This window comes from Petromyzon marinus, chromosome 11, assembly GCF_048934315.1.
Source record: "Petromyzon marinus isolate PM22_M1 ecotype Great Lakes invasive population chromosome 11, UKy_Petmar_22M1.pri1.0, whole genome shotgun sequence".
Lineage (NCBI taxonomy): Eukaryota > Metazoa > Chordata > Hyperoartia > Petromyzontiformes > Petromyzontidae > Petromyzon > Petromyzon marinus.
In genome coordinates, this window is record NC_133677.1 from 12,446,893 (window position 1) to 12,458,536 (window position 11,644).

Here is an 11,644-nt window from a genome sequence, read left to right on the forward strand (position 1 = left end):
CATCTGGCCCTCAAAAGGAATGGATACTCTGACCGTACCATCCGCCAAGCTGTTTCTCCCTCCATACAGAAACAACCACTTGATACTCCGATCAAAACCATCACACTGCCATATATAGCAGGCGTTACTAAAAAGATCTCCAAAATTCTAAACAAACACAAGATCCTGGTCCGGTTCAATGCAGTACACAAAATCCGTGACCTGATCCCTTCTGTGAAGGATGTCATTCCTGACTTACAGTACCCCGGAGTTTACAGATTGATCTGCACCTGTGGTGACTGCTATATCGAGGAGACGAAACGACATGTCTCTGACCAAATTCGCGAGCACAAATCAGATTTGAAACACGGCAGAACGAATTCTTCTGCCGTAGCAGATCACTGTTACAATGCTGTGGGTGATCACGATATAATTTTCTCCGATACCAAGGTTCTTTGCAAACCCACGGGTTTTTATCAGAGATTTGTTCACGAGGCAATTCAGATTTAAAACACAGCCACAATTTCAACCGAGAAGATGGTTTCAAATTAAGCAACCATTGGAAAGATGTTCTAAATCGAACCAAACATTAAACTAATTTTCAATGGTACAGTATATTTTTTCAAGTAGTAGTATCCAAAACTTTCGCAGCTGCTTAAATTCCCTTTTCACACCATCAATATGTAAACTCCCCCTCGCCGGTCTGCACATGTTCACCCCCTCTACACCGTTCATCATGCTAAGTCCGCCAATTAAACGCTAATTGTTATGCTAATTCCCTTGTCAAGGCACCTTAATTCCTCTCACACAAGCTTAAAGGTCGCGGTCTGAGCTTGGCTGTGTTCACTCCAGCGCTGTCCTCGAGACAGTCTGGTCCCTTCACCTGATGAAGGCCACTTGAGTTGTGACCGAAACGTCGTGAATTTTTTTGTTGTTTTATACTTTTACGTGACTTTACCGAATAAAACCAAAGAGTAAGGCTCTCTTACTGGGCTTCAACCCCCTTTCAAACCGACGGGGTATGAATGCATCCGTCTTAAAGTGCCCTCCTTAATACAATCCCATTCCTGAGTGATCAGATATAGTGCTCATGAGTTCTGGCATTTCCAGACACAAGCTGTTTATATTGCCCGTGAGGCAGGATTATGAGAAATAGTCAAGAGTTTGTGGGAACAAGGCACTAAAAGCAAATTACTGTACTTGCTAAAACTGCCTGAAATTCAAAATTTTGAAGGATATCGTTTTAAAGTCAGTGCACGCACCAGAGAGTACTGCTGTCTGTTGATGGTTTCTGAGCTGTTGGGTGTAAATTCCACATTATTATGATGGGGACCAGTCTTCCCAGAGCACAACCACGGTTGACTTTCCCACCAGCTGTGCAGTCTCGCCACACGTGCTGCTCGTTCTGCCGACTCTTGAGGGATGGGTCGGCCAGAGTCAATCTTGGCGAAAATAAAAAAAATAATTCCACAATTCGGAGCCTGCTGCTCCACCAACTGAGAAATATCTTGACTAAGTGTTGTTTACGGTGATCATAAATTACAGCAGTTATAATTACCGTCAGAAGGAAAATCTAATTTGAAATAAAATACGGTCATTACGCATTGTAGTACAAACAATGAAGACAATTACCGTATGCATTGTCATCTGTGACAAGATGAGAACGAATATGTTCTGCCCCGTTTCAAGGCGAGCGCTTCCTAAACGTGCCCGTGAAGAAACGCAGCGATGAGGATTAAAGTTGGCCGCTCATGGTAGAGCTATCACAGGCATAAGTTTTGCGTGAATTGCGCAAACGACGGCAAGTATTTGCAACTGAAAGTCTCTTTTACAGAGAGCAGTTTGTAAATCGTCCCAATTAGCACCGTGGCAGTACATACAGTACATGGAGGTTGTCTACTCCTACTGAAGCTATTCCGGGAGATTTTTTAGTTTTTCCAAAAGGATCATACATGGTACTACTTCCGTATTACATCACGTATTGTGTTATTGCCTTGCCAAGGGAAATAAAAAAAAAACGCAATCAGATGACACCGTTAATGTTTTAACAACAAATGAACTTCTGCACGAATTTTGTACGTTAAAATATCCTATAAAAAAAATTCCCGGATTGATTTCAAATCGTCGTGGAAAGATCGATACCAAATCCGGTTGAGACTCCTGGCCAATCCGGGATGGATAATCAACCTTATGCGTCGTGCCTACATCATTTTGCACAATTAGCTCCATTGCACGTGCAGTGTGAATGTTCGTATGCACCTGCAGGTCATCTCAGGTAAGTTAACTCGGGACACCCAGGTCAGTGTAATCCAGTCAGCAAACCTCTGCCACCCGACATGCCTGCCCTCTCCAAGCGGACCAAAGGTCAGAACAAGGGGCAGTTGTGTTTGACGCTTGGTCATAAACAAGGCCGATTTTACTATTATTTTGAATCTGTGGTGAGCGAACTGCGCTACGATACCAGCAACCCAGGTGCAGTTCATCAGCAAGGTGCAGGTTGTATGTGAACCTGGCTTGGGCCTCCCCTAGGTTTACTCTGGCTTAAAGAATTGGACATTGTGTGTCAATATTAACACTGACGATACAAAGATGGCCGTGCCTTTTTGGTAGTCCCAGTGCAGGCAAATGTGTCATTATGTACCTAAAGAGGTATAGATTCGTGGTAATTTCCTCATTCTACAGGTATAACATTTAATAACTAATCAATCAAGGAATTTAATTGAAAGTAAATTATTCTATAACTCCACTTTAGTACATTTGTAGCATCTTAAACAAACTTTACATTTCATAACGGCCTATTAAAGCAGCCTCCATTCATTTTAATGGCAATTCAATTAAATCCACGACTGCAATGGCCACAACGAGATGTGAACTGAGCGGACGAAAACTCTGGTCTGAAACAGGCTGTACTCGGACTGAAAATGAATGGCGGTCAATCTAACTGACCCTTGGTTTTGCAATTCAAACCGTGGTAGCATTTCAGATTTTTTTTTTCACCATTTAAATGTCCTCCATTCATTTAAGACACTTCCGGGGCTTTCCATTGCCTTTTAGTACCGCGATAACGTTACTTGAACATAAATCGTTATCACGAATACTACGGTCGGAAATTAGACATCGCTAAGAACAAACGTGTGATAGTGACTTTATCGCGTCTCGGTTATGCCACGTCAAATGGAACGGCTTTGCACATTTCCTTCTGCCATTAAATGCCCTGCCCTTTTTTTGCTGCTGCTGCTGCTGCTGCTTCTGCACTAGAGCTGTGCATGGAGCAACAGACACAGACTTAATCCCATGCCTCATGGCTCATCTCCATCAGCAGGGGCCCTGCCACCACGCCTCCCTCGTGAAATCACCCAGAGCCGCCTGCTGTGGTTTCGTGGCGAACGGTGATTTATCCAAGTCACATAAACACGTATATACTCACGGCCCTTGCTCGGTGGCCACATTTGCAGTGCAGCATTAGCATGTGCTATCTTTTTTGACATTTTTATACACTGTACAGTGTGTATAAATCGAACCCAATGGGGTTTTTTTTTCCCCACTTCTGGCAGGCCGTTGACAAAACATTATTTCCTGTCGTGAAAAGGACCAACCAGACATCCGTAATTATATAGACAGGGAAGGTTATTTCTCATTTTGCATGTTTTTTTATTGCCATCAGTTTTAATCATCATTATTCGGGAAATGACGCCAGCAGATTTGGTGAATACCTTCATGAAGTTTTTTAACAACCAATGAACAGTTGATGATCACACGAAGTAGTGATGGAACTGAATGGGGAGAGGAATGCGGGGCCAATGATAGCAAATGACGCTTCCATAACGCAGTTCAATAAACAAATAAAAAATGCAGCGCAGTAATATAATAGGCCGGGAGGAAAATTGGAATGGAATATTATTAATTCCACTATTACAGTGATTTTTTTTCACTAAATAAATATTGTTTACCATCATCACACTGAACGGAGTGCTAATGTCAAGTGATCCCAATCAGTGACTTTGGACGAGTGGCATTATTTTGGAAGCCTGCGGAATGACAGCGAGGTGACTATGCCCGCATACGTATTCTAACGGGACGAGATAGAAACCAAGGGTTATGCATACAACTGAGATACAAGAGAGAGGTGGTGGAATATGTATCTGGATCAGACAGAAGAGTATATCAAGTGAGAGAGTAGGATATAAGAGTTATATTGTGGGAGAGATGAAAACGAAATGTGTGTATTCAGATAAAGGAGCGATGAGAGGAGATGGGTCAGAATTGTATTCAGAGAGACAGAAGAGAAAGATGACCGAAGACAGATGCATTTAGATAAGAGTGAAGAGATGATGGAAGTTTTTCGACAGGAAAGAATACATATTCAGAAGATAAAAAACTGTAGATAGGAAAGTGATGTATTCAATCTATTATTTATGACTGTATTGCATTTTGCAATAACCATGGCACAGTCATTGAGATAAAATGATCTTGCAAATAACATCTGGCAACCCACCTGCGTGTTTTATTTATGCCCAGCTGCTGATGAAAGCCACACTACCGCGACGGACCCAGCCTTTACGTGTTTAAACAAATAGTTTGATAGCATTGGCCTGGGAAGAAAGAAGGGGAATAGGATAGAGATTCGGTTCTCGCGTATTGCAATATGTTCAGGAAGCTAAATGCCAATGTCGATGTCTGCTAGCCACGACCAGAGGGCTTCAGGAGAGAGCTCGTGTCGTCTTGGCGAGTCCCCCGTTGAAGGGGGCGGAGGCAAACAGTGGCTGTACTATATACAGCGTATTACTTGGGTCTTTCGGTAGAGTCACGTACTGTAGATAGGTTCCAAGAAAATAACAAAAAAGACTACGACGTTTCGATCGCAACACATCGCTTGTGTTGCGATCTAAAAGTCGTAGTTTTGAGTTATTTTGTTACTTTCTTTTAACCTATCTACGTGACTTTACCGAAAGACCCAAAGAATATGAATTCCTGCAGTCACGAAAGCTTCAAGTCAAGATTTTATATACAGCCGTTTGGGTTGTGTGGCCACAATCGCATAACTGTGGCTTGTCATGAATGTTGCTTTTTTGAAAGGAGATGTGTGTTGATGTCCCGATGAGGAGAGAGATGTAACAAGAAGTGTCGCTTCATGTGACGATAAATGCCTGGCATGGAGGGCATCCAAGACGTTTGGAGCGTCAGGCTATCAACGTTATGGGTTTTCATCAACGTTGCGGGTTTTTACATTTTCAAGCTAGCCATACGAAAGAATAAGACGATAAAATATAAATATTAAACTAGATCATTAACATAACCAATTGCCAGTTATCATCGCTGCTGCTAAAATAATAAAATTAAACTTAATTGTAATTAAAAGGAATGCAATAGACTATTCGGCTTGCATTTTATGTAGCAAATCACTATTCATCCATACAGTAAAAAATAAATGGCTGCATATTTTCCAGATACAGTATATATTACAACCAGCTACTTGGTGTACTCCGATTTAAAATACTACCGCGTGTTACTGAAAGCAAATAATGTGAACCTCAGCATTATATTAAAGAACAACGCTGTTTCCCATGACTCCCCACACAGTGGTTGCTTTTTTGAAGTGTAACCACGTACGATAGCCCTAAATAACATTTGCCGATTGATAAAGTGAAAATGTTTCCATCCGTCTGCCAGTGTTTATGGAGGGGGGGGGGGATCCAGATTGAGATCATCAGAATGGTCTGGTATTTATCAATGACACATTGCTATCAACACAGTATTGTGATGTAGCTGAGAGTCAAAGTACACACAATAAAAAAATGATTGCCTATATACCATGAATCAAGGAGCCAAAATTGCTGCCAGCAATTCCCAAAACAAAAAGGGTTTCATCCATCTCTGTGTACCACAGAGGCGTGGTTCTGTGTTGTCAGAATGACAATGCCTTGGGTTGTTTTGCTAAAAATACAAGGAAAGCTTTGTTTTAGACCGAACCAATTTAGATACGGAGGGAGATTAAATATTGCAGTCCTCTAACCAGACATATAATTGGTATGCTCCGTTTAAAGTGCTCACATTGGCATGTATTGCTGAGCAGTCCTGACGAAGCCACAAATTTGAGGGAAATAATGATTTTACCAAGCTAATATCCCTGGAATCAGAATAATAAAGCTGTAATGCACTGATGATTCCAAATGAGATATAGTATTACTGTATAAAAGGTACTGTACCACGTTTCATGTGTTGGTTGTGGAATTTAATATGGCCACACTTACAGATTATTAATGCAGATTGTGTTTCTTTTTTATATACAGCCGCTTGCGTTGTGGCCGAAACGTCGTGAGAATTTTATTGTGTTATTTTATTTTATCAATTTATTATTTTATTCTCATTCTACGTGACTTTACCGAAAGAACCAAAGAAGACAGATTGTGTTTGTTTACGCGTTCAAGCTACAGCGGGGTTTAACCCATGACGCTGAATTCATTAACTTTCTTACAACCTAGGAAATACCAATTAAACATATGAACCTTATGGCGGGACCCCGGGGTCTTGAATAAACGGAAGTCAAAATCGTAACACATAAATCTACTGTTTGGCGACTCCGTCCCCGCGCACATCAACGCCGCGACCCGCCTGGCGCGGATCGTTCTGTTGTCGTGTCGTGTCCAAGCGCAGAAGAAACGAAACTTTGATGAGCGCATCGTGTAGAGCTCGTCGAGAGGAGTCGATCGCCGCGTCGTTCGCCTTCTAACAGACGTAAAACGACGTCGCGACGCAGTTTGTGCGAGAGCCGGGGGCTTATGGGACCCCAGGGTCCCACCCTGCCGTAAGGTTCATTTGTTCATGTCAAGAGCTAAATCTTCGTCTGATATTGTGGTGTGTTAAAATGGGGGGCGAATCCTATGGGTCCCAGCTTCAGGAAATGCAATTTAAGAAGGCATATCATTTACGATACACATCACTGACAGATATCGGTTGCAGCTTCAAAACTGTGGAAATTAGTAGCATCGCCAGTAGTCACCTCCATTGCCATAAAACATTCATTATTTTGTTTAAACAAGAACGCCGAAGAACCATTTGAACATCAGTCTTTCTCTTAAGCACATTGTGCAGCCCTAATTATTGAGAACCCAAAACTGCATTATTATATATATTAAAAAAAAACTTTATCCTGTCCACCTTTAATAATAGAATTATTCTCAATGGCCTGTCATCTGGTTAAAGGAACATTTTAACTTGATTTGAAGATTTCGTGACTGCAGGAATCCATACTCTTTGGTTATCTCAGTAAAGTCACGTAGGTAGAAAATAAAATAATAAAATAGTTCATTTTATTTTATACCTACGTGACTTTGCCGAAAGAACCAAAGAGTAACGTGTTACCTGAGAATAAGTTAAGCTTAGAACTCAGTGATCAAGAGTGCAAAGTGAAAATATAATAGTCCAAGATACTTAAAATTTAAATATATACGTTTATTCAACCGCATCTGCACTTAGGCACAACGCAAAAGTCATACGACCACAAATATGCGTTTAGAATGGAAAAGAAGTGATTTTTCATTGCAGGTTGGTAAGTACAGTACATACAACTGCACAATATGCCTGCAGTTAAACGTCATTTTGCAATCAGATCCTCTGCACAAAACGTGTGGATCGCCAAATTAACATGCAATCGCTGATGGGAACGTAATAAAAGCGTGTATTATTAAACGAGGCAAACACAATTGAACCCACAAGCACAACACTCCTCCACTTTTCGCTGTCGTTTATCGAGGGCCCTAGCAACACCGCGCCTCGCTGGCATTCAACACCCCAGCTACTACCCCACATACCAGATCCTTGACACACCGCTAAGCAGGGATTCATCAGCAGATGACATTCTTCTCCCCCATCCTCTCACTTATGCACAAACAGCACCCATTAAAAGCTGAGCAGTAGCCGGTAGCAGGAGACACTGTACCAAAAATGCAATTAGTGGCAGCAGTCCAAATCGATGAGGTTAATGCAGCAGGGCTGGGATGGACCTTCACTGCCGTGCTAGTGCACCTTTAAACAACCTTCTTAGGAGATTGCAAGCTCGGGATGGTGAGAGATATATATTCAGTATATATCTCTCTCGTCTGTGTGTGTGTGAGAGAGAGAGAAAGAGAGGGAAACACATCATTGCCTGGAGAAACTCCCCACATGTTTTCAAGATTAAAAATAAAATTACACACACACGTAAGCCATCGCAATCCTGCTTGCTACATTGCCCTCTGCAGGCACTCTTGAAGCACAAGACTAAAGTGTCTTCTTTAAATACAACTCGCTCTGCGGACCACCATTATGCAAAGATGTACTCTAACATCTAAACATGCCCTTGTAAACGTGCGCACATGTAGTGTGAATAGTATTCTAAATACGCCATCTACTTCATACACAAAATAACCTCACCAATATCATGTTATCCGTATACTATGCACTTCAGTCACTGGCGCGCGCACACGTGCAATCGCACAGCTCAATTAATGGGCATTTCCGCTCAAGACGAAAAGCATTACAATTTTTTTAAAAAGTTGTGCCTGAGAAATCGCCGCCTCTTCCTCCTCATATTTCGATATGATGAGGAGGAGGAGGCGGCGGTGGGTGGGAAACAATATCATCACCCGAGTCAACTGCGGACGCCACGGGCTCGCACAAACACAACGTGACCCTCGCTGCATTCTCAATTGCTGCTGCTGCTCGCTGCCGTCACCAAACGCACGCGCGTCTCGTGAATAGCTTGGCCAGGGACTTTCTCGGTATCTCTCAACACACAACAACAACCACCGCCATTCACCACTAAGTGGCGGTGACGTCAGCACGACGCTTCGGCCAGGCTGGGTGCACGTTGAGGCTACCACGTGAAGAAGTGTCGAACGCCCTCTGGCAGGAGGTCACGGGGCAGACCCAGCAGGTGCCACGGGTCGACTGACTGAGATGACTGAGATGACTGGCCGATGCACCACCTGTGCACCCCTACTGTGCCAACTTGCTGTGCTTTAGCCACCCAACAACAACAACCACCACGTCAACCAACTGGTTGGTTGACGTGGTGGTGAGCATGACATCCATTCACAAGGGGGATTGTCATCAAATCTTGCGACACAGTAGATACTAGATGCATACAATGACACTCAAATAATATTACGGGTTTTTTTTTTCGTGAATAATTATTCAAGATATTACGTAATTGTCGGGAAAAGCAACGTTCTTCAATGCTGTTTCATTAGATTCTTTTGCACGAGTGCTGGGCATGTCAGCGGAACATCCATTTAAAACATCCACGTGTGTGTGTGTTAAGAAACCACACCGCCAAAAATAGAACGATAAATTATTCAACGACGGGTTGAAAAAAAAGTAATAAAAAATGCGACCTCTGTTCATTGGTTGGCACTGGGCTGCTCTGAACAGTCGGTTAAAGACAAAACAATGCCTCTCACAAATCGGCCAGATCCGTGTCCACTGTAGCCAACAGCAAGCCGAGTCGTGCGTGGCACGAAATCTGTTGCTATTTTTGGTCCTTAACACGCGTTTTAATTCTCACCAATACGCGACATGTACATTTCACCGTAACAGTATACCGTATTGGCAATGGTGAAAACGTGCTTTAAATGCATTAGGTAACCATTGGTGAAAATTAAATAAACGTTATGAATCTAACGTTGCAACAATTATCATGCCCTATATACACACACAATGCTGCCCGTTTCATCCACGCGTTGTTAAAAAGAGGGGGGGAGCCGTGGTGAAGCCGAGCTCAGTTGCCAGACACTCGCCCTGGATCCATACACCACTTTGGGTGAAGAAGGCCTATCCGTGGCTTACCACGTTGGCCACACCACGCCTAATGAATCCACGTTGCATTGGGTGGAACGCGAGGCCGTGAAAATATGTTTTTGTTTATATCCACTGCTGTTTGATTGTCAACATTAACGTTGCTCTTCAATGTATGGCTGTAGGCGTATTGTACCTAAACATTTCAAATGTAGTATCACAAAGTAGTATTTTCTTTTAAAACACATAATTGACGCAAATATTCAATTGTTTGTTCACATTGTACACTGACAGTAACCGTAAGATCCAGTGCGCTGGTGTGTTTACATAATTGCCTTAAATGGAATGGATGTATACGTCGATACTGTACATTAATAGCACGTGAAAGTAACGCCTTCATAAGAATGCCACCTTAAAGAAGCACAGACCAATGACACTACGATGAATACATTGCACGTGGTAACACAGTTGGATATCTCGACCACTGGATGCGTACAATACTCTTGCACTGGGGGGGGGGGGGGGAAACGAGATCAAAGTGAGTTGAGCTATGAGGCGGTTATCATCCTGTTCGCAGGCCCGAGCCAGTGGTGGCAATTCCACGTTCCTACGGCGGGGTGAGTCTATCCAAAGATTAACCACTGTTGACTTCCCCTGCAAAGCGATACTTATTTTAACGACCAGAGGGTGAGAGAGATTGATGAGCCGAGTCAACCACCAGCGGCATGATTTAAACTCGCATCCCTCCGATTGCGAACCACCGTACACAGCTCTCGGTAAAAATACAATTGCGCTGCGCGTGCGTTAATTGCACTGTTGTTTCAGTGCAGAATGGTCGACTGTGTTTCACGGTATACAGTACTCTCAGATCGGGCGACAGGCGGTGGCTGCTGCATCGACCATTAAAACAAATCTGCAAGAACTCTTGCCCAACCAGACACGCAACTTGCACGTGCGAAATCAGCCAGCGCGCATTCCATCATTAGGCAGAAGCGACACTCATGCATACCTCCGTCTAATCAACCGCGCCACCCCCGACAACGGGAAAACAACAACATTCCAATCAATATCTCCCTCCGGAGCGAGGTCTCATTCGTATCGGGCAGCGGAGCAGCAGCAGCAGCAGGTCCGGGAGAAGAGATGGCAGAGAGAGAGAGATGGAGGAGACATGATGAGACACACAAGGGTTGCAGCTCATTGACCACGCTGCCTGCGTGTGGCCAGGTGTAACAGACCTCACCTGCGCGTGCTGCTCTGCGCCTCGGAGCACGAGGGGGAGGTGTGGGTGGGTGGGGAGGGCCCCGGGGGAGGGGGTGTGGACGAATGCGTGGCCCCTGGCTCCTCGCGGAGTCCCGGCTCCTCCGCCTCTGCGCTGAGCCACGGTCGCATCAGCAGCAGCAGCAGCCCCCCGCCGCATCCGCCTCCCCTCTCCTTCCACTGACGTCAGCGGCAGCATCACAGAATCCAGTGCTGCACTCATCCCGCTCCCTCTCTCTCCTCTCTCTTTTTTTTACGATCAGAAGAAACAAGATGCTCGGTGTAGTCGGCACTTTGCTCCGTTCATCATTTCGTATTTTTTAATGCTTTGCTTTATGTAACCCCCCCCCCCTTTTAAATGAAAGACCCAAAAATTATGTTTTTCTTTTTTTTCTCCTTTCCCCTTCCCTCTCTCCGCCCCCCTCTCTGCCCCCCCCCTCTCTCGCTACCCCCCTCTCTGCCTCTCCTCTCTCTCTACCCCCTCTCCGCCCCCCCTCTCTCTCTGCCCCCTCTCTTCCTACTCCATTTGGCTCTCGCTCTTTTTTTTCTTTATAACTACATCTCTCTCTCCATCTCTCCCCATCTCTCCATCTCTCTCTCTCTCTCTCCCGGCTCTCACTCTCTCTCTCCTGGC

At 44.1% G+C, this 11,644-nt stretch overlaps 1 protein-coding gene across 3 annotated transcripts in view; it reads right to left on the reverse strand.

The window, feature by feature from the left end:
- The window catches only part of LOC116941207 (janus kinase and microtubule-interacting protein 3-like), a 265,525-nt gene extending 254,179 nt beyond the window's left edge, over positions 1-11,346 (reverse strand). For 2 of the 3 annotated variants that reach the window (XM_076066382.1, XM_076066383.1), the window contains exon 1: positions 10,994-11,346. The gene's annotated coding sequence lies outside the window, so the exon portion shown is untranslated. The remainder of the gene's footprint in view (positions 1-10,993) is intronic. The other variant, XM_032952008.2, reaches the window with a different exon arrangement.
- Positions 11,347-11,644: the final 298 nt, after the last annotated feature.